Source organism: Heliangelus exortis, chromosome 21 (genome assembly GCF_036169615.1).
Source record: "Heliangelus exortis chromosome 21, bHelExo1.hap1, whole genome shotgun sequence".
In the NCBI taxonomy this organism is placed as follows: domain Eukaryota; kingdom Metazoa; phylum Chordata; class Aves; order Apodiformes; family Trochilidae; genus Heliangelus; species Heliangelus exortis.
This window is the reverse complement of record NC_092442.1, coordinates 2,114,865-2,139,806: the sequence shown is the minus strand read 5'-3', so window position 1 is coordinate 2,139,806 and position 24,942 is coordinate 2,114,865. Positions and strand designations below refer to the sequence as shown.

Below are 24,942 nucleotides of genomic sequence, written 5' to 3'. Positions count from 1 at the left end.
TTGTGTTTGAGTCTGCCTTCAGTAGGTGGTTTTGCTCCACTGGAGCCCAACATCATGGGGAGGAGAAGGAAGGAAAAGAGCAAGGCATCACCAGTGTATACCCAGTGTTCTAACGTGATAGTCAAGTTCTAAATTATGCTTTTAATTACTTGGCATGATTTACTGAGACAGTGACTCAAGGTCACAAAGTAACACAACTTGCCTGCCAGCTTGAGTTTCTGCCACTGAAGTGCTCCCTCCTCTTCTGCTCTGTGATGCTCCCTGTGCCTCCTCTATGGCTGGATGGGATCTGACTCAACACTTCAGGTACCTCTAGGGGCTAATTTGGTAGTTCTGAGCCAAGGCTGGAAAGGTAAAAGCTTTGGCAACAATAAAGCTGAAGGGTTGGCTTTCAGGGCATGTGTTTGCCAAAGCAGTAGTTTAAAAAAAAACAAGTCACAAAACACCTAATCCAATAGCTGACCCTGTGATAAAGAAATGAGAAACCTAGAAAGCAATTAAAGGTAGGAGTAAACTGAGAAGAAAAATTATGCTGTTGTAATGCCTGTCAAACAGTCAGCTCGTGCAGCATGGCACAGCCTGTCTGGATGGATGAAAGAAAGAATAAACTTGCATGACACTGAACTTGCCCTGAACCAGCCCAAAAAATGAGCAGGAGGTCCCTGCCAACCTGGAATTCTGTGATGGGTCAATGCCCTACCCAATGCTATTTGGCCCTGAGGAGCTGTAAGAGAAGATTCCCTGGATCTTCAGTGTGCAGCAGGAATTCCTGTGCCTGGCATCCAGGGCAGAATGATGTTACTGCAATACCAGGTAAAGCTGCTGACACTCTTCATGCCCTTTCTCTGGCAAAATAGTGAAGTGTGGCAAGGAATAGAGGCTGGAATCTAATCCTGATGCATTTTAAGGCTACTATAAATAATTAAGGGGGTTAATTAATTAATAAAAAGAAAGCAAGTTTGCAAAAGGAGGAGAGGGGCAATGAATACCCACTGGGTAATAAGTGTGTCCTACACTACAGCTTACACAGACTCAAGTCTTTTAGGGAGAGCTAAAGTGGCTTTGTGGTTTAAGATAGAGAAACAAATCTTAGCTGGAAGAAAAAAAAATCTTTGGGGAATAACAAAGCTACTTCCTAAATCCAAGTTACACTTGGGAAGATGTTTCAAGATTTACACACTCAAGTGAGAACAGCCTGGGATACATCCAGATGTATCCCTGTATTTTCCAGATAGACAAGGAAAAAAATGCTCTAGCTCGTGCCTGAGGTTGGCTTGCACCAACAGGTCTTTGGGGATGAGATAAAATACAGCAATGCAGAGAAAAACATCTTTCATTAATTAGATGATTATTAGTCTCCTCTGGCTGAAACGTGGGCAGCTTTGAAACCCTAACTGCTATCAAAGAAAAGATTTACAGAAGCTCCACAAAGACAGAAATAAACAATAAAGTCTGGTAATATCCCCACGGACTAAGATTTGGTAGAGTACACTGCCTGCAAGTTACTAATTACAGCAGCTTTGAAAATCAGAAGCTTAAATCTGTGCTAAACAGCAACCCAGTGCTTTAGGCCACGTTGTCAGGAGAAGAAATGAGCCAAAGACACAGAGGCAGGCAGAGCCAGGTCATCCTACAGAAAACCTGGGAACTGCAGGGGCAGCTGAATGCTTGAGTGTAGTCACCCAGTGGGTGTTTGCAACTGCATATTTCACACACACAATTACCTCTTTGGACTCCTACCTGCATATTTTTGTGTGCTGCTTAAATGCCCAGCTTTAAGAACATGACCTTGGGAGGTGAAAACACAAAACTTGTCTGCAGTGCTGATCTGAATGTCGAGCAGGCAGCAGGGTTTTAAACCAGTGCAAGGGGCTGCTTTATCTCACATTACTGACATGGAATTGGTGCTTTGCTGCTGATGACTTCTCATTTCCTGAGTATTTCCCTTGGACGTTTTGGCACACAGCTGGTGAGCCGTGCAGCACAAGTGGAGGGAAGAGATGGATGCCTGCCCTGCAGGAAGGAAGCACAGAGCAAAGGGATTGCATGAAGCTGAAGCCTGAGATCTTGCCAAATGAAGAAAATGGGAGGTAATAGAGGTGGATGTGCTAAAGGGCTATCTTTTCCTCACAAGCAGCCTGACATTTGCTCTGGTTTCAACAACTCATCATCTGCTGGGAAATATCCTTTGGATTTTACTGTCAGCAGCTCTGTAGAGGCTTGTGGCTGGGTAGGTGGGGGGGAAGGTATGAGCACAGCCTGCCCAGGGTGCCTGCTGGCTGCAGGGCCCAGAACACAGCTTCTGGGGGAAAGCAGCACCCTTTTTTGCTTTTTAACAGCCTCCACCATGAAACAGTACACAAAATGTATTTAAGTAGAGGGACAAGCAGCCAATTCACAACAATACCTTAAATAAAACTTGCCACCTTAGAGCCTGCCTGGCTCTACACCTTGGCAGATGTTTAATAACAAGCTGTATGCAAGGAGTAAAAAAGTCTTTCCCAGTGAAGGGACACCACAAACTTTATCAATTTTCCTTCTCCAGTATAAAAGACTCAGAGCTCAGGTCACTTTCAAATACACACCACCAGGTTTTTTAGTGCTCTAACTCCACTGTACTGGCATACAGAAAATAGCAAACCTAAAGTATGTGCTTGATGTAACAACTAAACCACTGGGAGAAGGAGTTGGGGCTTATTTGTGCTACCTCTGTTGTACTGCTAGCAGTTTGCTGTGCCTCCCAAGAAAGAGCAAAAAAAGGAAACATAACTTGAAATCTTGCTAAAGAATGGATATGAGCTGCAGAAAAGTTATGTGGTTATTCATTACTACTACACAGTAGTTTTAAAAGACTGCATAAATGTAAGAATTGTGTGAAACAAAAAAAGGTAATGCTACCTGGTAGGGGGAAAAAAAAAAAAAATGTCCAAGGCTGCAATGATTTATAAATCTAAGTAACCAATAGCAGTAGGTCTGTATCAGGTTGACATCTAATTTAAACTTTCGGGTCTCAATGTGCTCATTAAATAACATAATAGATTTACATATTTTAATTATATATTATGGATTCTGAACATAATGTAATTAAAAGGGTTTTTCAGCAGAGATGATTAATGAACAGGGCAGCCAGACATTCTGAGCAGCCCTTGTCTGCAAAGGTCTTCAGTGGGGGATGAGCTCAAGCCCTGATGTGAGCTGCAGATCCACCTGAGAACTGCAAGAAATGAGACAACCAGGGGCTGGAGTGAAGCTGCAAACCCTTTTAGATTCTCCCTCCTCCCTTACCAATCACACCAGGAACATATAAAAACCTGGGATTAGGAAAGCAGAGCCCAGAAACCATATGTTTGCTAAGCATGACTGTGTGAAACACAGAAAGGATGCTTCAGGTCTTAGCCAAGGACCTACCAAGTCACTCAATGCTCCTCAGACCAAGCACTGCTCCTGAATTTGTGTTATGGGTTTTACAGATGGGAAACTGAGCCCTGGGAGAGAGGGAATGAACTTGACCCAGATGCCAGGACAGGCAGGGACAAAGCCAGGACAAGGGGCAGGGCTCCAGAATTGAAAGGATGATTTGGGAAAAGGCTGGTGTGCCCAAAAATGCTTTTCCAACCATATCAGACCAGCTAATACCAGAGAGTGAATTGTTCTGCAGACCTTGCATATCTCATATCCTTAAACAGTCCCAACTACAACACCACTGCTATTACTTCTACATTCAAATATTTCCTGGATGTACAATGCAGCTCCTTTGAACCAGGGTCAAAACCCACTGAACTACAGCCCCAAGAGCTTCAGCAACCAAAGTGACTGCTGAAGACAGGAAGAAAATTTGAAATAAAAACTGCAATGAAAACACAGAGGAAAGGAGGTCAGCATTGCCAGCTCTCCTGGCTCCACTAAAGGTCTTTGATATTTCATGTATCCTCTACAGCTTCAGCTGTTTTGTCTTTTGAGCAAAGGAATAAAGTTTCTAATCCTCATGACTGTGAAGAAACAGCTGAAAATGCAACTTCAAGGCAATCAAACAAGAAAACCTAAAAGACAAAGACCTCAGAAGTCATAGTTAATGCAGCCCAAGGAGGTTTTAGTCTTAGTCAAAGCCTCCTGGTACTACTAATGTATAAAAAACTACTACAGCACATAATAAAAGAGGAAGCAGTCACTTGTTTTGTGATTTTTAATACTCAATCCATAATTACTCTCCATCTTTCTTCTCTCCTCATATAAAACCATTCCCCAGCATCTACACCATACCTCAACAGAGCTCTGCAACAGCCATAACATCCATGATGCAGGATGGTTTGCAGTTTTGAGATCCCTGATCTTAGAAAATAATTAATTCACTGATTCTAGAAAATAATTAATTGTTCTTCTTTCTTTTCTATTTTGCTTAAAACAACCATGCCCTCTGTGAACTGCCCCATTCCTGCCTCAGTGAGAGTCTTCCCTTCACAGCACCACGCAGGAGCTGACTGCAAGACCTGGGGAGGGCAAAGATTTGGAGAGAGGAAAATTTGGATCAGAGGTGGAGTTTGACATCTGCATTGTGGGAGTGAGAAGCCCAACAGCCCAAGCATTTCTCTGACTGCCAGCAGTTCTTAGGAGACCCAGTGAGGAGAGGGGAACATTCCCTCAGCCCCTTCCTGAGCACCCTGATCTCTAGTTACATATTCAGGGGGTGTTCAGGCACCTGTCCTGCAAGACAGATGCCATAAATTCCCCCCTTCTGGATGAAATCTCCATTTCCTAATTTGCCACAATTTTCAGTGGCTTCCACATTATTTTTTTTCCATTTTCTTTTTTCCTAACTTTTGCAACTCCTGACAAGCAGGTTAGGGACAAGTTTGGCTTTGCCTGGCACAGGAGCAGAGAGCAGCAGTAAAATCACTCCTGGTACTTCTGTTTTCACCTGAGCCTACATCAGTGTCTAGGATTTTATTCAGTTTCCTGGTGCAGGCAGCTCCAGGGAGACTCTCAATGTGTGCTACATCTTAACCCACAGACCTTTCTAAGCTGAGGCTGAGTTTAAACACATCTGAGCTGGAATTCAGACAACCCAACTGGGACAACTGGGCAAACTGTAAACTGTGAACAGCATCTGTTGAAACTTTGGACTCTCTCACAGCAAGTGTTCACCTACAGCAAGATTTTTATCTGTTACTCAAGTTGAATTAGACCTTATTCTGCAGAAAACATCACTGCAATAAGCTGTGCAACTTGAAGCTGGCAAATTTCATAAATTTTTGCTTTGATTTTTCACTTGTTCTCATCAGTTCTCTACACAGTATGCTGGCCTTTTAGTCACAGAATGCTGGTTTGGGAGCAGCAGCTAATGATTTAAATCATCTCTTATCTTTTGCCCTCATGAACTCTACCACATAACAAGTTTCTTTTTGGTTTTAAATAATTCCTTGTTATTGGTCCTAATAGCACCTCTCCTGATTGTTCACACAGGTGACATTTCATCTTCACTCATTTTCCATGAAAAAAAATGAACTCGGAATGAAGACTGAAATACAACTAAACCACTCCAAGGTTAGGAATTTTCCCCATCCCCAAAAAAATCAACCTGTGATGGCTGAACCATATCCACCAGGAGATATTCTGAAAGGGGGCAATTCCTTAGAGCACAGCACCAAACCTGTACAGTTTTACACGGTGCTTGTGTTCCAGGTCTCTGCTAGAGCAACCTCTCTTCTACACAGTTCCCACCACAGAAGGAAACATTAATGCCTTCTGACTCCCACACCAGTTAATCCAGGTCCATGCTGGGGTTACAGCTGCAGCCAGCAGCAGCTCAGTTGTGCTGACACATCCTGCTAGCTGAGACTCTGTCAGCCTTGACCTCCAGACAAGGTCTTTTCCTCTTCTTGCTCAGCTCTACCTTCAAATCATAAAGCAAGTTTCATTATTTTCTCAGAAGAACCCAAATGCATCAGTTTCCCATCACTGCCCACAGTGTTACCACCAGAAACTTGTCCCCAGGGTCCCATCTCTCAGCTGGCATCCCTGTTCCCTCCAGCCCTGGCTGCAATTCCAGCTCTCAGTGATGGTTCTGCATTTGCTCAGTAAACACATCGTGTTCTGTATAATGTAAAACATGAGCATCTCCTCCACTGATAAAATTACTTCTGTGCTTACACAGCTACTTAATTTCATTTTGCCATTGATTTGTCATTTTCAAGTTAAATAATAAACATGGATTGTAGCCAGGATACTGAGTGCTGCTTTCTCCCCTTCTAGTTTTTGATTTATGTGCTTGTTTATTTACTGATTTATTTAAGTACTCCCGACTGCATTTCACACATAATCTGGCAAATCCTGAGGATTTACTTGCACAATTGATTAGGAAAGTCAATGTTTTACAGCTAGGATTAAAATGGAAAAAAATCTGGAAGCCTTGATGGAATCTACTTATGGCAACTACTATCTCCAATAGGCTCTGCATCCCTTCAAAATCTATGCTGTATGTTGCCAAACATTGTGAAGATACAACCATTTCCTGCTGCAGGGATTATGTCAATTAAAGAAATAATTCATTTGTCCATGTGGGAGAGCCTTGCAGGCTTTACATTTAATCAGCACGTGGGTAAAGATTTTTTTTTTTCCTTTTGCTGATAGTTTCCTTCTCTTCAAAAGTAAATCAGTCAGGATATTAGGCAGGGCTGAGGCAAGCAGCACGTTTCAATATTGTCACTTCAGTAATCTAAATTTGAAAATTCTAAAAATGTCAACATGTGATGTTTTGGGTTTCTTCTCTTCAGGTTTCTCAGCTCCAAACCATGTACTACTACTTCAGTTTTATTTATTTATAAATCAGCACTTAAATTTTTTTTTTAATGCATTATGACAGGGCAAACTGCTTTTTAGCTTTTTGATTCTCTGTCAAACAGTGAACCTGGCTCCTTGTGATCCACTCTCACATACAAAAATAAATCAGTTATCCACACACAGATCACTCCATAGTGGAATCATTGTCCAGATCATGACATTTCAGTGCAGGGAAATGAAAAGATGAGGCTGGTGTCAGAAGGCAGATTACAGGGTAGCCTGGAGAAAAGAATTATATCTACTCCTTATCCCCTTCTCCTGGGGCTCAGGTTCTCCTGTTGGCCTTCACTGGTGCTGCAGAGATGGTAAAATTCAATTCTGTTTCACAGTGCCATCAGTGGTTTGAATTCATAAGTGGGGCTCTGTTTTGTTCTCCTTTATGAGTTTAACACAAAAATGTGGGGAGAAAGGGAGGAGATTGTGTGCTGGGGCTGAGAAATTCCAGGAGAGAGCAAGGCTGACCACTGGAATTTGCAGAAGAACAGTCAATATTGATTGACCTCACCTGTTACAGAAAGGTCAAGTGAGCAGAGAGGATAAGGTGATGGGGAAGCACTGCTTTGTGTGTCTTGGTGCTAAAAAGTCATACAAAGGCAGAGCCAGCCATGCACAGAGACCCCCACAAGTCTAAGGCACTAGAAAACACCCCAATTAAGTGAAAATTACCATCTCCATTAAGTGGCAGCCATCACTGCTTAATTGCTACCCTGGGAGGTATCCTGATTAAAAGCAGATGAAGTTTAGCACATCTTAGGCAGTGGGTTATTTCTTAGGTATGAAGGGAAGGGATGAAAGAAAAACAAGAAATATAAGACTGAGGCACTTTGGATTAAAGCTGGAGGTGTTCATTTTCACTAGAAGAAGCCAGACCCAGGCTGGGGACCCACTGAACTGGAATGTCTTCCTCTCCTCCTGCATAAGGTCAGGGAATTGCAGGGCCTGGGGCTGGCACATCCCTGTTTTGCCATTTGTTGGTTTCCAAGTAGGGAAGGAGAAGGAGGAGAGTTTGCTTGGTCCAGCTGGACACTTAACCCAGCCCAGGCTGGCCCAGGCAGTCATGCTCTGGCTGTGCTTCCTCTGCAGAGCTCAGAGCAGCTCAAAAGCATTTTTTTTCAGCTATAATCAAGCCCACTGTTCTCACTCTAAATCCTCTGGCCTCGGTGAAGAGTATGGCTTTGTCAAGATAATATGACCAGTTTTTGTAATATTTTTTTTCTTAACCCCACAATTCCTCTTTCTTTGGAAGAGCTTTGACCTTTAAATGAAGGTGCACACCAAGAAAAATCCAGAGCTTGTTATCAAGGCAATCTGTGGCCCAGGCTGTGTGGTAATGTCCTCCTGAGGTGAAGAATCAGATCTATCAGTGTCTAGATACTAAGGCCTCTTTTATCCTTGCAAACTCAGAGCTTTCCAAATCTTTAAGCCTGATCAGAGATAGAGCACTACAAGAGCTTACTTAAATCTCAGCAAGCAGAAAAGAGGGTGAGGGGGAAGAGAGCTCAACATAAAATAAAGAACACCACTTTTTAAAGATAAAACATAACTCTAGGTACAATAAAAGCCTTGAGAGAACAGAAGAGATCTTTGTCAGGAATGTTCCCATTTAGTCCCATTGTTTCATTGCATGCTTTTCAGAAAGCCAGCTACTTATATTGCCTTTTTTCCTCTCCTTTCCTGATGCCAGTTCCCATTTCACTGGGAAATTAATCACTGATGAAGTGCTATTCCTATCTCCCTGCAAAAAGGGTAGCCAGGAAAAAAGATAACATGCAGTCTTATAATCTAAAACTTGAGTGTTTTTACAAGTACATTTTTATGTTGTGTTGTGGACAGCTGCTGTATAGCATTTATTCCATGCAGGCTAATAATTCCAAGCCATAATACCTACACTTAGATACCTTTAACATGGAATTCACAGAGGGAAAAGCAAAGGGAAGATTTCTGAAATTTCCACCCAATTTCCCCTGTGGGTGCTCTGAGCCAAACCTTCCTGGTTCACAGCACACTGCTGGAACACTGTGCCCGTGTCCCTGGAAGCCTCAGAGGGATCTCTCTCATTTTCACAGTTGGGGTACTGCACACACATTTGTTGCCCAGACAAGGAGACAATCACATTTCTGTAGCTTGAGTACCCCTGTGATGAGGCATTAAACTGCTGGGAGTTTTGCACAGAGAAGCAAACTCCCAGAACAGCCATGTCAGCTGGAGTTTGACCTTTCAGTCAACAAAGATGCAGATGAGGATATTTTCTGTGCACCATGGCTGCATACTGAGCACACAGAAGTTGTCAGATCTGGTACAATCTACTCCCAAACATCTTTAATCTGATGCTCCCCAAAAACCAAAGTCCTGACCCACACAGAGAGGAAGGGAGGGGATATTCCTTTCCTATCCCCTGCATGAACTCTTCCAACACTCAGACTGCACTGGTGTGATACACAAACCAAACTGTTGCCAGAAAGACCCAACTTAGAGCTTGAAAAATGTTTCCCAGCAACATATCTAATAAAATACATTTCTCCCTACCAACCTAGTCTCTTTTTATCTTCTGACAATACTCCTACATGGCTATCATGATACTGAGTCTTCACAGCTTTGTTAAGAGTTCAGCTGGAGAACCACAAAAGAAATAAGAGATGTATTTAGCATCTGCAGAATCTTGTCCCTCTGGTTTATAAGGTTATTTTACAAGGTTAAGATACACAATGCACACATTCATTTTATACAGATTCTAAGTGACTAATCTAATATGTCCTCTGTTTAAACAGCATGGACCATTTTACAAAAATGTACTGGATTGACCCACGTGTAGGATCTGGATGAGGACACACCACTTTCACTTGTGTCACAAAAAACCTTTGAGAAGTGTTGTGGTTCAAACTCCTGCACAGCCACAGTTTCCAGAGATTCTTATTTTGAAGATCCAAATTTACTAATGAGCACACTGGTTTTCAGAAGAGCCAAAAAACCAGGAAAACAGAATTCCTGCCAAGTCCCCCTTTGCTTCCCAAAAGCAATTCACGTGCTGCCTGACTTCCACTCATTCCTGCCTGGAATCTGATGCCCAACTCCATCTGTTCCTACAAACACTACAGTAACAGGTCAGGAACAACACCAAGGGCCTGATAACTCCGTGGTCACAGACTGAGCATTACAGGTGCTTGCAGAGAGATGAATTCAGGATGACAACCCCAGCAGTCAGGAGCTTGCTTCAGAGCATGCAGTCTGGAAGAATGAGCAGAACAAGCAGCACACCCAGAGCAGGGTAGCCCAGCAATGGTGAACTTATGACTAAGTTTTTGGCCATATCACTTCATTTCTCCCAGTGCCTCCTGTCAGATTTAGTTCCTCACCCCTAGAGAAAGCCTTGACACAGATAAAAAGCCTGGGATCATTGTGCAATCCTGATTAACTGTAGCCTATCAGGCCACAAAAGAAAACCCATCAAGTTATCCTTAAAGGTAAACACTATCCCACCTTCTTCTTCTGGAAAGTGCTTTAGCTTTGCAAATTGAGTTGCTTTCTTGCTTTTTCTGCAGTGATTTGGTTTGTATCTCAAACCTACTTGTAACTAAGTGAATCTATTTTACTGATTTTAATGTTTTATTGTTTCTTTGCACTCCCTTTCTCTCTGTCTCCCTGCTGATTCTTTGTTCTTATTAAAGCATTTCCAGGTCAGGGACTGCTCTTTTTGTATTCTTTGTTGTGTTGGGGTTTTTCCCTCCCTCTGTATTTAATCTATTTCTGCATTTGTCTCTCTCAGTTTTCAGTAATGAGTTTGAACTCATTCCCTCATGGCCAGTTTTGTTTCCTGTTTCTGTTTTCTCTCCTTTATACTGAAGCAAAGAAGGAAACCTCCAATGAGTTGTGCATCAGCCCATTGATTAAGTGGAGTACCTTTCCACAAAGTAATTACCATTGCCTAAGCTATACCCAAGCACAGCAAATCATTTTTATTTCTGTAACTTTCTGCAACTCAAAGAAAGAAGCCCCAGTCATAAACAGACAGAATATGAATTGCCAGAAAAATCCCAGGTTGTGTACAGCTCATTTATAACCCAGCCAGCCCAGTGTTTGCAGAGGTTTTCACCCACTAAACATCTCATAAATCATGGTCTTCCTTTAAGAAGATAACAATAATTCCAAAGAGGTAAGTGGGATTGGTCTGGATCATTATGTTCTCCCCTAAGGGCAGGGAGTTGAAAGTTTTAATTTTCTTTCATCAATCTAAGTCATCACCCAAGGCTGGAGTGTTATGTTTGACTTCCAGTACTGGAAACCTTAGATAAATTGAGATCTGAACACCCTTCACAGAGGTCTCAAGTGATGCTACTGCACTTGTTGTGAAATCTCTATCTGCCTGTGAGCAGGGGATTAGAACCCTGCACCAAACCCACTGTGGGATCAAGGACTAAAGCCACCAGCAGAGCTCATGTCTGTCTTCCTGCCATGGCTTTACAAGCAAAGAGAAGGACACAGGGAGATGCCAGGGTTGTGACCAGGACTTCCCAAAGAGTCTGTGTGTGCAGGCACTGCAGAGCACAGCATGGCTTTGGTAGCACTGAATTCACTGTATCTGGGGCTTCCATCCACCTGGCAACCCAAACCATTCCTCCAAGCTCTCTCACGGACATTTGGGAGCCTGAATATTTGTTTGAAATCTTTAGAATCTCGGCAGAAAAAGAAAATATGGCCCCATGAACTCAAGTGTGCAGTACCCAGGGGAGGAGGGTTTCTCCCTTGTGAAGTCTACACTTACTGTCCCACCACGAGAGCTCTGGGGTGCTGTGCAGTTGTCTCCCCCATCTCTTCAGGACTGGATCCCCCCCTCTGCACCTGAATCCTGCTCTGGTTGCTGTTTCCATTGGCTCTGGAGCAGCACTGGGCTTTTTTTGCTACATTTGTGTAGCAGATGACCCTGGAATCCTTGCTTACAGTTTGTGGCTGATGTGACACCAAGTCCAGCCACGAGAAGCACAACAGAAAAAAGTGCATCCTTGAGCTAAACTTTTTTTTTTCCCCAATTCATCTTGTGGATATTTTTTGCAAAAAACTGTACATCCAATTAGTATTTTTCCAAAATGTGCTAATTATTTTAAAGAACTTGCTGAATAATTTATATGCATGATTTTCAGTATGCCTCTTGTTTCTCTGTTAATTTTTTATTGGAACCAACTTGGTTTTAGCCAATTGGAATAATGCTTTGCATTCCTATCAAGAACAGAGGCTCTTCCTGATAGGAGCTGTGCAGTGAATGAGATATTGAATGTTCCCTCTAGTCCATAACCATGTAGAGAAAAATATAACAAAAGATTGAGACAAGAAGGCACTCAACAGGGAAGCTCATAAGGCACAAGTGGGAAAGAAAACTATTACAGAACCAGCACCAAGCACCAATTGATTCTGACTTACCTGGAGTTCCCACATGCTTTAGGGGAATCCTGAAAGGAAGAATTTCAGCAGAGTCTCACATGTGGGATGGTCCAAGCCTCAAGCATGTCAGCTTCGAGTTTTCTTGCAGGATGTTTCACATCTTAAACCTGGAAAAGAAAATGCCACGTTAATACAGCAATGGACAAAACAACCTGGAGCAGGCAGTGTTAGAAATCTGTTCACTAACAGCTTTCCATTCTGGCAAAAGCTTGTTGATGGCCCATTGCAAAAGCTGTGCTAAGAACTGCTTCTGCAGGCAAGAAGAAAACCAGGGCACCAAGTTCATTGCATTCTTAAACAATCTGCTCGTGATGCCAACAAAAAAGTCCTGCTCTTAGTAATCGAGCAAGGTTTTTCAAACCTCTTTCCTACAGACCACAGGAGGCAACTTGAGTAACTGACTGCAGTGGAATGCAGGCAATGAGCAAATCAGTAAAGTTGAAATCACCTTGCCCAGCCTTGAAACAAGATCTTTGCAATTATTGGATTGGTAGCAACAAGCCTGAGAAGTCAAATCTTAAGTGTCAAAAGGGGACTTCTGTGCTATAGAAACTCAACCACACCCCCACTGGTGCAGGGCTTGGAGGAAGGACAGAACTGCAGTGGCCTCAACTCCCCTTGCTACTGCTTGAAGTAAAATTTTCAGCACCCTTTTCAGCATAGAGAATTGAGTGAAAGTTCAAAAGGAGTATCACAGAGTATTTAACTAAAATGTATTCCAATAAAAGGATATGCAATCTAAAGAAGAGATTTTCAAAAGGTGTGGATGTACTTCTCAGAATCAATGCTTCTACCCTTACACACTGATGATGTGCTCTCTAAAACCTAATACCAAGTTATAATGTTTTAAGAGCAGCATATTATATTTAGCTGCTTACCTAGATTTCCTTCTGCAGCCCACAGCAATACTTCCCTTGCTTTTGTTCTTTTCCCTCTAATTACACTGTGTCACTAATTAGCTCATGGGCAGAAATAGTCCATAGATTACTGTTGCTTCAAAAACTCAAGCACTGCTCTTGTTACTTGCTCATGCTTTATGAACATTTTCATTCAGACAAAAAACCCTAAAACAACCAAAAAACAAATGAAAAAAATTCTGCCCTGAGTTTTCTCCTTTTTTAAAAGTTCCCTTATCTCCCTGGTGCCCTCCTCCTTGTTACCACAATGACTCCCAAAGTCTGATTCTGCTCATCCTTAATCTACAGCACTTCTCTACCCTAGAAATGGTGCCTGTGCTCCAAAACACAGGACTGCTCCTAACAGGACTAAAATTATTAGGATCTTTTCCTGTAGCCTTTATGTGGATGAGTAGGCTACCTCTAGTATATTGCCATCTGGAGCAATTCAACAGCAGCTGTCAATGGTGTAAGCATGAATTTTTTCATCTGAGAAAATGATTGTAAAATTGGATTATCACAGAACACATTTCGGTGAAAACACACTGGCTTTTTTTTTTTTAAGTATCAGCTCAATAAAAGATGTTAAATTCTGCCATGTTAACTCACTGCTAGTAGCAGAAACCTGTGCTCAATTCACAAAGCCTACCACATTAAGACACTCTAAAAAGAGTAAATTTTTCAACTCATCAGCTCACCACGGAGTCAACTTAAGGCATTGATTAATAGGGCCCTTGCTATCCTAGCTGAACCCATGAGCAGCTTAGTAAGACACAAAGTATTCTGCTCAGGGTTTTCAGTTTAATACCTTTTATTGATTTTCTTATAAGAAAATACAATAATATTGAGCATTTAAAGCAGTCTTCACAAGAGGTAAATTCTGTGCAGGCATATGAAAAGTAACATGAATTCATTCTGGCTGGGTCACCCATCCACACAACCTTTATTAAGCAAGAAAATTAAATATCTAGCAAAAAGCTTTGAAACAACAACTCATAAGCAGGTACCCAGCACATGCTGTGCATCAAGTCACACACATGCACTCAATCCAGGGGGACACTGGTGACATCTTTCAGTGCCAGCAGTGAGCAGGGCAGCCTCTGCTGGTGAGGGGATTACCACACACACATAGGATGTGGTTGGGCACTGATGAGCCTCAGGAGAAAACAAGTGACTTTACCAAGGTCATCCACACCTCTTAACCACCTCTATGGCATCCACAGCTGGAGTATCTCTGTACTTTGTACAGATTTCACTCCTGGTTTCTCCACAGCCCTGGATTGCATAGAAGATCCTTCAGAGTTGTCACCCTCCTTAGACCCCCTCATGTTTTCCACTCCAGACCCACTACATCCCCTTCCCATCCCCAGCCCTCTCTTCATTCACCCCAAGGCAGCTTGACACCCCTGCCCTCAAAATCTGTTTCAACCACAAAGCTTTCCTTTAGCCCTCCTGACACCAGCCCCCTTGTATTCATTCTCCAAACAGGCACCATAAAACAGCTGTGTGTTTACCCCAGGCTGAACCAATGTGTTCAGGTGCTTCCATGTCCTTGATTTCTGATGGCAAAGACAAACCAACCCATTCCCCTCAAAGCCATCACCCATTCCCAGCAAATGGGGAGGAGTGGAGCCAGTCCCCAGGGAAGAGGCAGCTGCCTGGAGCTCAGGACTGCTGATGTGGCAACCAGGTTATTTCTGTTCTTTATTTTATCTCACTTTGGTTTTACATGCCTTGCCTAGAGCAAAAGGCCCATAATGACCACCACTGGGAAGCTCCATCATCCCATGGGGATCTTCTCCCCCTCTCACAGCATAATGCAGGTTTCAGGCAGTGTTGTAACAACCTGAACACAGAACTCTTCCCTCTGTCCAACAGTGACCTCTTTGTGACACTGCTCAATAACAAGCATAGACATTGGGATTGTAATCATTAAATTGTAAATCCCTTTAAATGCAAAGATCAAAGGGAAAGTTTCAATCCAATGACACATAATTAAAAATGCAGACGTGCATGGCTTTGATTCATGAACACTTATGCACTTTTAAATTGTTGCCAGGGAGATCAGGGCATGAGAAAATTAAAAACCATTCTGCTTCAAAAGGATAAATGATTCTCACAGATTTCTAATATTATTTCCTGTTGCACAGATTTTTGTTTTAACATTTCCCCTGCCCTGCCTCGGCAGATTACTTCTGAAAAATGTTTTCCAGAAAATGTTGAGGACTCAATGAGACTAAAAAGAGATTGGTGAACTTGTTGGATTGGGAGTTCCCATTGTTACTGGTACACTGCAAATACATTGTTATTGTACACTGGTAAATGCTTAGGGCAGGTAAAGAGAAGCCCCATCCCACACATTTTACCCTTTTACCTGTGTTTTAATAGAAAACATTGTGATCTTTTAATTTATTGTTCTTTTCTAATTGAACCAGCACAATACAAGGTGGTGCAGGCCATAAGCCAAATCTCCCTGAAGTCCAAGGGCATTCCCATGGCTGTAGTGGTTTCAATCTGTTGGTTTAATATCTCTCACTTGCAAAAGTCAAAACTCTCAACTGAAAGGAAGAGGCTGCTTCTCATTTCATAAATAAATAAAGAGATTTATAAACTGGACATGATTGCCAACAGCCCCATCACAGGTGTCAGACTAAATCTAGGGCTGTCAACTATGGCAAATGCTCCAACTTCTTACCCATCCCACCTCAGACCTGTCCTGCTTCAACACCAACCTTTAACACTCCCAGCTGGCACCTAAGACATCCAAGTGCTTTAAAACCACCCCAGAGACAAGCAATACTGTTTCCTATTTACATGTGTTTAGAAGATAATTTCTGGGACAGAAACCTTAGAGCTGAAATGCACCTGTGAGTTGACAGCTTGCAATGCACCCATGAGCAGCATTTTTGTTCATGGCCTGAAAGTAAAATGAAGTTTTTAGTGCTGAACTCACACTGCTTCTTAACCACTGACCACAAGAAGGGTGAGGATGACCACCTCAAAACCTATAGTGCACACAGGTAGATATTAGGTTGTCCTGTATTCCACCAGCTGTCCATGGAGAAGAGGATGGGCAGAACACCCACAGATGTGACTGTGGACATCTTTGGATCATGTAGATGTCTTGGTTTGTATGTCTAAAGGCACACAGGATAAATCCCACTATTCAGAAGGTGCACCCTCAGGGTGAAGGAGCAGATACAGCCCCAGAGGCACAGCAGCTCTAAATACACCAGAAATCCCATTCTGTTTGTGTGCCTTGGAAATTCAGGACTCTCCTCTTTTAATAAACTAAGTTCCAGCTGAAATAACATCCACACCAGGCTGACTTGCTCCTCACTCTACTGTGGCATTTCTCAGCTGTCAGTCAAGCCAACCTTTGCAAAATTTTCCCTGTGGGTGGAAAAGCCAGAGACAAGTAGCAGCAAACCAACAGAGCACTGAACAGTTCAGCAGGCACTGGATGGTGAAAGCAAAATCTTTTTGTATTTACTTTTGAACACACAAATCAGACATTGTTTCTGCTCGAGACTGAGCTACTTCTGAAAAAGGTGTCTCCACAGTGGCAGCCATCCCAAAAATGCACAGATGCCTGCCTTTGGCAAAGTAGTTCCAGGGATAAAATGTCCCACATGCAGGTTTCTAATATATTACCTCTTTTTGTTATTTACTGCTTCTAATATCTGAGTAGTGAATAAGACAAGATGAATTAATCTTTCCTTCAGTTGGTGGTTGTTCAAGAACATGTTATTATTATTTTTTGTTTAGGGTTATTGGATCAATAATGCTGCTACATAATTCTTATTCTGCAGATTTCAGTCCAAAGGAGATTTTCTAGTCTGTTTCTTTGTGGCACAGACCATAACACTTAATCCACTTACTGCAAGCCTTAGATCAGTAACTTGCATTTGACTACTGAAAAAGCATCTGCTGTTGACTTGGGGATTTCAAAAAGCAGTTTATTCTATTTTTTAGCCCCAAATTCACATAAATAAGGCAGCTTTCTCCACTAATGATTAGGTCCCAATCAGTATTTTCTATGTGCATAAACAAAACTCTTTCATGTTCAAGCATCTGGGACACTGCACAAATACCAAGCCTTCCTCCCACTCTATTTTCTGCTGAAAAACTTGTGATTTTTCCCTGGGTATATTTGTCAGCTGCTCTATTACAAGATCAGGTCTGGGATTTGAGCTCTCTGTCATTCTCTGCATTTCTTTACCTTACTTGTCAAAACACATTCAATTCAGTGCCATGATAACACCTTTATGTACTGTAGATCAGGTTATGACTGACCTAGAGACACAGAGAAGATGGAGTAAGTAGCTCTCTTCTGCATCAGTAAGGCACTGCCCTGAGCTGTCCAGATGCCACTCGAGTCTCCTTCCTCCCAGACATGTACACAAGGAAAGAGGACAGCAAATAACTTTGTCCCTCAGTAAATCTGAACTTCACAGCTGAGGCAGGGAAAAGTATGAAGGGAGGGAGAAGAGCCACAGCAATCCCAGTTCTCCCAGCATGGTACTCCTGCAATTCCAATTTTTGTTGATATCAGCTCTGAGCAGCGTGTGCTGTTTGCCAAAACAGGCAAGACAAGTTCTGATAAAACAGATGTGAGAGCAGTCTCCTACATCACCAATCTCTGCTCAGCCTCCATACCAAATACTGTACTGTTCTGTTTCATCCCCATGGCCAGAATCTGACTCTTCCCAGGACTAATAGCAGGAGCTGGGCAAGCACAAATGTTCTGAGCTCCAGCAGGCTTGAAAGCAGAGGCAGCAGTCTCACAGCTGAACAAAACCCTTACCTGTTTGATTTTATTTATGCATTTCCATTTCAGTCACAAAACAGTGAACTGGCATTCAAGCATTTAGGCCTGGTTTAGAGGTTGGTGGTGTGACTTTTTTGCTGTATTGTCATTTATCCTGACCTCAGTGATGATGACATTTGTCCCAGGTTCACTGCAAGTCCAGGAAAAGGAAGAAAACAAAACTATGTAATCCAAATTCTGTTTATCAGTAATGAATTTTGTCAACTCCTTGGCTGTTTGCAGCAGCTCCAATTTACCATGTTTAATTTGCATTGTAGGGCAAAGATCACCAGAGTTTCTGACAGCCCCTGGTTTATCAAGCATACTGTGGAAGATAACTATTTTAAGACAGGCAGGTAGCCAGATTGCTGACACTCTTTAAGACACCTGTATATTTGAAACAATTCTCTTCCTTAACACTCTCAGCCTTGCCAGGACTAGGACCATTAGGAAGGGAAGATGAAGAGGAAATCCTCATCCAGAGATAAGAGTTGCCACCTGTCTCTTCTGCTCTATTGGAAATTATATATTACAAGTTGAGAGTCTCTCTTCTCACCCACTAGAGTGGCTGGCAACTAAGTGCTGTGTCATGAAAGGCTCCCAATCCACTCTTCTGTGCACTTCTGAGAAGAAATCAGTGTTCTCCATATTCTGCAGGTCTCCTTTACCAAACAGCTACTTTGCAATACATTTCCTCTGCTCAGCTTGTCCTTGAGTTGGAGTGGTTGCTTTATACTAGGATAGATAATGTTATAGACATGTTTTTTTTTTAAAAAAAAGGCCAAGTTCAGTATAATATCACTGTACTGGGACTCAAGAGATTTGCATTCATCTTCTGACTCTGTGACTGGATGACCTCAGCTTCACCACCCATAAGGTACTGATGAGAATCATCAAATAGCTACTTGTGTGTCAAACACCCAAGAGCTGGGGCTGAGCATGAGGCAGGCATGATTATTCCCAGACACATGCAGTCTCATAATATTGCCTTCATTTGGCATAACACTGCCTGAAAACACTGAGAGGAAAACACTGTTTTATTGATAACTGGGAGATACAAGCAGAATATCTGCATTGCCCTGGCAGACAAACAAAATCCCTGCGTCCCACAGGTAATTACCATCTCCTAATTGGGTCTGAAAACAGGAGATTTGAGTCTGAATGCATGGAGTTTGCACCAAAATGAACAATTACTTGTCTGAGGGACTCAGTGGTTTCAAAACACAACTGGAAGACACTGAAACCGAGGCTGAGCTGCAGATTTCCTTGTGAATTTGCAGATAGCCCTCAGCGACCTCTCCTAGCAAGCTGCCTGCTTCTGCAGCTCAGAATCCATCCTCACCCCTTTCCTCAGCTTTATCTGCCACTCTGGGCTCATTACATCAGTTTAACTAATAGCAATTAATATGAAAATTAAAACTGATAGCAAAATTAAGCACTTGGAAGACAGACACTGTTCAGCACAACCCTGGCATGTGTAATTAGTGTGGTAACAACACGCCAGTACCAACCTGCACTTTGCAGGCAAGCCCTGGCCCAGCCCCAGCCATCTCTTTCGTGCTCCAATCCCCCTAATTCTGTGAGAAGATGCTCTTCATCCCTCCCCACAGTTCACTCATCACAGCCCTGTGCAGCAGCCACATTTATGAACCTTTAGGATGTGACAGCATAGTCCCCTTCCCTGCTGTTGATGCACCCAAAGATATTGTCACACAGCTTGAGATCAAAACCAGACCCAGGCTTGCTCACTACCAATACAAACCTCTTAAAAAAGTCAAGTTTTCTGCCAACAGACTGTCAAAATCCCATTCCTGACACAGGAAGAATAGAAACCTTCTAAATCTGTGACCCTAGGGCTTCATTTCTCTTGGTTTAGAAAAAATCTACTTTGTCAATCCAGATATTTAGTTATTCATAGTTTGTGTAATACTTTGAAGGCATAAGCTGTATCCCAGAGCTAAAATATTACAAAAAGGGTTCTGTTATCTTCCAGCCTTCACTCAGCAGCACTTTAAATATTATTTGCACCAACTTTATTGTGACACCAGCCTCTCAGGTAAGATCAGCAATGTCCAAACTTTACACCCAAGGCATGCAGCATAAAACTCATCTACTTGAAATGAGTTGGCAGAATTAGAACTATCCTCTGTATTTTCCATTACCAAGGCACCAGACACACATTTCACAAACATCCTTTCAGCAAGGGACTGTGTCAGTTTACTGATACAATAATCAACATAAATCTGCAAAACTCTTTTGCTAACATTGTTGATAGGGAACAAAACACAATGTTAAGCACACTCAGCCCTCAGTCCCCCAAGTGCAGCTTATCTGGAGCTCCTCTGGAGGGAGGATGTTGTGATTTTATGCTGTTGGATCCAATTTTATATTGATACCTGCTGTGCATGAGTGGAGCTATAACTGTGTTGTACCCAAGAGCTATCCCTACTATGCACTGACTCTGCTGTAACTACCTCCAAAGTATATTTATAAATGTTTCCAAGCAGTGAAATAACATCTGTATTGATCTAAAGAACATTTTATTGACTAAAGACTGCAGAAGAAACCATATGATTGCAGGCCCCTTATTTAACAATGTCTTTCCAGTACCTGGAGTGAAAATTTCAGAACTTGAGGTTGTTAAATTTTTAATCCAATGGCTCCCACTGAGATTGCTGTAATGGTGCAAAGCCAAAACACTAAACTTTGAGTTTCCCCCCCTTCTGTTCCCTTCTACAGGGGGAAGGGAAAGATCCACAAATGAAAAATGCTTCTAGATACTGAAAAAGATAAGAAAGGATGAAAGTGCATCTCCATACTGCTCCAAGATGGGGCAGAGGTCTAGGACTGAGAAACCTTTTGGGAAGGAGTTTACCCAGATCTCCACCAGCCTGCACTTCAACAGCTTTCAGTGTGTTTGATGTCAAATTAAAACAAGACATTGTGTGGTGTTGAAGGGGCATCCACCTTAAAAGCTTTAGCCTTATCCTTACAGAGAGAGGAAGGGGATTTGGAAGAGAGCCCTAGGAATGGCAGCTGAGTGGCAATTATCTGCTTTTAAAGAAGCCCCACTGGCAAACAGAGCTGAGTGTTTTCAGGTATAGCATGGAGCAGGAGAAACTTGGCAGAGAGACACAGGGGATCAGCAAAAGGCTGCCTCCTGGCAGAGGCTGACAATTTATTGTACCTTTTAGCTCATGCCTTACATTTCTGTTTCATTCCTTAAAGAGAAACTCAGAAAACACCAACTGACATCTCTGCTAGGAAATACAAAATGTAAATAAAACCCAACAGCCTCCAGGGAAATCCATTTGGAACTTTCAATCCATTTTTTTGATTTTCAAAGGCTTTCAGACTCTGAACTTTCCAAGATTGAGATTCTGTTCTTGTATGAGAAATTCAGTATCAATTGTTTTACCATTGATGTTTTGTTGTAAGGGGAAAGATACCACAAGAAGGTGATGAAAATCTTTGCCAGGAAATAGGTCAAAATTAATGCTTGGGGAGAAAAGTAAAGAACATGGCACAATCCAGGTTTCTGATACTGTTCAAAGGTTTGATGAGCTGTTATGTTATAGACACATTATTAATATTTTTAGATATATTTATGGTAAGAAAAAAAAAACTTGTGATTTTGATATCGTAGGAAAGCTTATATAGATTTTGATGTCTGTCAGAATCACTTGGGAGAGAAACAGTCACTGTACAAGAACCTGAGGAATTAAAGTCCTGGTAAAATTCACAGTCAGCTCCATGAAGACACCTGGGCAAGCAGAAGGTCACTGCCCATGCTAGGGAGCTGGAACTAAATGAGCTTAAAGGTCCCTTTCAACCCAAACCACTGATTTTCTGACTATGATTCTAACTTTCCTTTCTTGTTTTTGTTTGCTTGGTTTTTCCTATTTTGCTCCTTATAGTCTTCAAAACTTCTCCCTATTGAAGAAATGAAGATGAATTAAGCTAGACAGTCAACTGAAGAAACTATTTTCTGTTTGGCAATTTTCTACCCCAGAAATCAATACCAGCTCCCAAATGATACCTTCTAAAATACCTTGTGCCAAGTTGAGACAATGGAAGCCTGTGCTGGAGCACACAGCAGGTAAAGAAAAAAAAGAACCTGAACTGCAGCACATCTGCCTGAAAGACTCATTATGGTCTTTGTTAAGCCTCTTCACATCTCTTTCCATACCAGTATTGTGCTTTTAATTCAGAATGGGAGACTCTGCACTGGCTTTGTTAGGAGGCCTATTTTGAAGACTTAAAAGTATGACAGCAATATTATTACCAGGGCTGGAAAGTAATTTGCTTTTCCAAGTTGTACATTGTCTTTTTAAATCTTATCCCAAAGCACAGAAAAATTATTTGAGGGGGGAGAGGAGGTGTTTACAATACATGTATGTATCTATTTAGCTTTTCCTACACACACCCCTCCCTGACTTGGTTTGCTTTATTAATCATGCTGAATATTTTTTTATACATTTTTCAGCCTCTGGTTTTGAAAGTTGCATAATTGAAAGCCTTTTTGTAATAGTTTCATATTGCTATTTTCAGGGAGTAAACACACTTCATCAAAATTACTTCCTAAACAGTACTTACAAACCAGAGCATTCTTGCAGCTACCAACCCCCCCACACATACACTTTTTCAGGATAATAAATAGTAGGGAACATTTTTAGATGGGATTTTATCCTTTAGGAGTAATAGCACATGAAATTGCAATTTTAAGAACATTTTGTTCTATGTGTGAAAAAACATCGGGTGATTTCTAAGATAAGGACAGTTTGAGTATTCTCTCAAATGATGGGTTGAATATACAGCCTGTATTCTATCTGGACTCCTCCTTGGAGAGAGCTGCAGCTCCTCCTCTGTTTGAGGCACTGAATTTGGACCCAGTTGAGCTGAGTGGAGTTCCTGGTTAGACTTCAGATACCCCAAGTCATTTGGAACAACTTGGGAATAACAGATAATGGAATTGGGTCCTTAGAGATCATCTTTTCTGCAGTATATATGTTACTTGGCAGAAAAAGTTTTACTCAGAATTTGAGGCAAGCCTGACAGGCTGCAAACTGAACGTGGGATCCACAAACTCTGAGAATCTGAAGGAGGGTGCCTTAACTCCAGCAATTATCACCCAGAAAGCTAATTTCTCAACACCAGTTACAGCCCAAGATGTTTTTGCAATGGCTGAAACCAACCAGAGAACTCAGAGATAAGAACTTGTGGATCAGAATCTTTTGGTCACAAGCAGTCACCAAGGGAATGGCCAAATTTAGGAGTGAGAATGCAATAAAACTGTGGAGATTCACCAAAGTAACATGGAACAGAAGTTTATCTGTAGCCAGACAGGAGGGCTTCCCCCTTGTGCCTCTCCTTGTCACATTTCAAGGAATTTAGGAGTTAAGAACTGAAATGCAGCCTGGCAGAGATGCAGGGAAGCCCCTCGGGGCTGTTTAGACAATTTAATGGGGGAGGGTAATGCAAACCCCGTGTTCAGAGCATTTCCCAAACAAACCCAGTCCCTCTTACTGTTTTGCTACTGGAAATAGACTTTTTTCTTTCCACTTACTTCCAGTTCATTAACTGCTACCACTGAATGCTTCTTATTTTAATTTCTTTGATCAGATTCAGACAGGTTCTCTTTCTCAGCATTCAGCCAGAGTACAAGTTTTGGCTCAGTTAATGGAATATATAGCTAATTTACATTAACAACTATTACAGGACACCCAGAAGCATTCAGAGAGTCCAATCACTCAAGAGTCTCAGCATTTTCATCTCATCTTTTAAGAGGAAAAACACCACCTCATGCAATGGGCAAGCTAATGGCCCACTTCCTTGAACAGAGCTTTAAAATAACAGAATAAAAACCAAAAAAAAATGTGTGCTTTGGAAGTATGGGGACACAAGGAACATGGAGAGGTCCAGCAGACACATGGAAAGGAAGATTCCATGATGATCCAAGATGGGAAAGGCAATTTCTGCTCTGGTCCTGTGATAGTTTCCTGGGAACCTAAAGGCCCATGCCTGGAACTCTCCAAATGACCCAAGTGTTTCCAAGCCTGGTATCTATGGAACTCAAAACTGCCTGAAACAAAGACAACTTTGGAAAGAGACCAAGCCCTTCCCTAACTTGGATTTAATTCAGTGTTTTACCACAAAAGTTTTATCTCCATAGCATATGTTCTCACAGGATCCAGAGATATCTTACATCATTTTCCTGTCATCTTTGGATCTGAACAGTTTGCAATTAAAATTAGCTGCACTACCAAAGACTTCTCATTGGAATAAAACATTCCCACATTTGAGGAGCAACTGTAACAGTGAAAGTCACTCTCATACCACACAACACACCAAGTAAGGTCTGATGCAGGGCTGAATGATGGATGGAAGTCCTCTGCCTGTGACAGTGACTGCCTTGGTGTAAGGAAGAGGCAGGAATATCAGTCAGTTCAAGTTAAAAATAAACAAGGGCATATAAAAAAAATCTCTGAACCAAGCTTAGACCACTGTTGCCAGGCAGAGGTAATAAATGAAGGGCTTGTAACTTATCAGAAGTTAACTGCATAAAAAGTAATAGTTATTTTGATCTTTGGTATCACCTGATGCTTCCTCGTGATTGAAAGGCAACTTTTAAAACATCAGAAAAGATGGAGAACATACTCTTACTGTGCCTGATTCAGAAGGACTTGAGTTAATACAAATATATACAAATCTTCATGAATCCCAAGGCAAAAGTTGTTGTTTTCCCTTTGTTCATCACAGGAGGGTCACAGTTGCACAACAGAATAAAACCAAACTAAACAAAGCTGACCAGGGGAAAACATGTGGCATTGTCAATACTGAAACAAACAACATTCCTATTCAAGTTTTATGGCACAAGCCTAACACTACTTTCATTCAGTTTCCTACATTAGAGGCAGATGGACCCTGGAAGGGCAACAATAATATTGACTGAAAACATTTCCACTG

General features: G+C 41.9%; 1 long non-coding RNA gene across 2 annotated transcripts in view; it reads right to left on the bottom strand.

Moving 5' to 3' along the window:
- Positions 1-24,942, bottom strand: part of LOC139806094 (uncharacterized) — a 238,339-nt gene that overhangs the window by 188,848 nt on the left and 24,549 nt on the right. For both annotated transcript variants that reach the window (XR_011730100.1, XR_011730101.1), the window contains one exon: positions 12,250-12,377. This is a non-coding gene — a long non-coding RNA (uncharacterized lncRNA). The remainder of the gene's footprint in view (positions 1-12,249; positions 12,378-24,942) is intronic.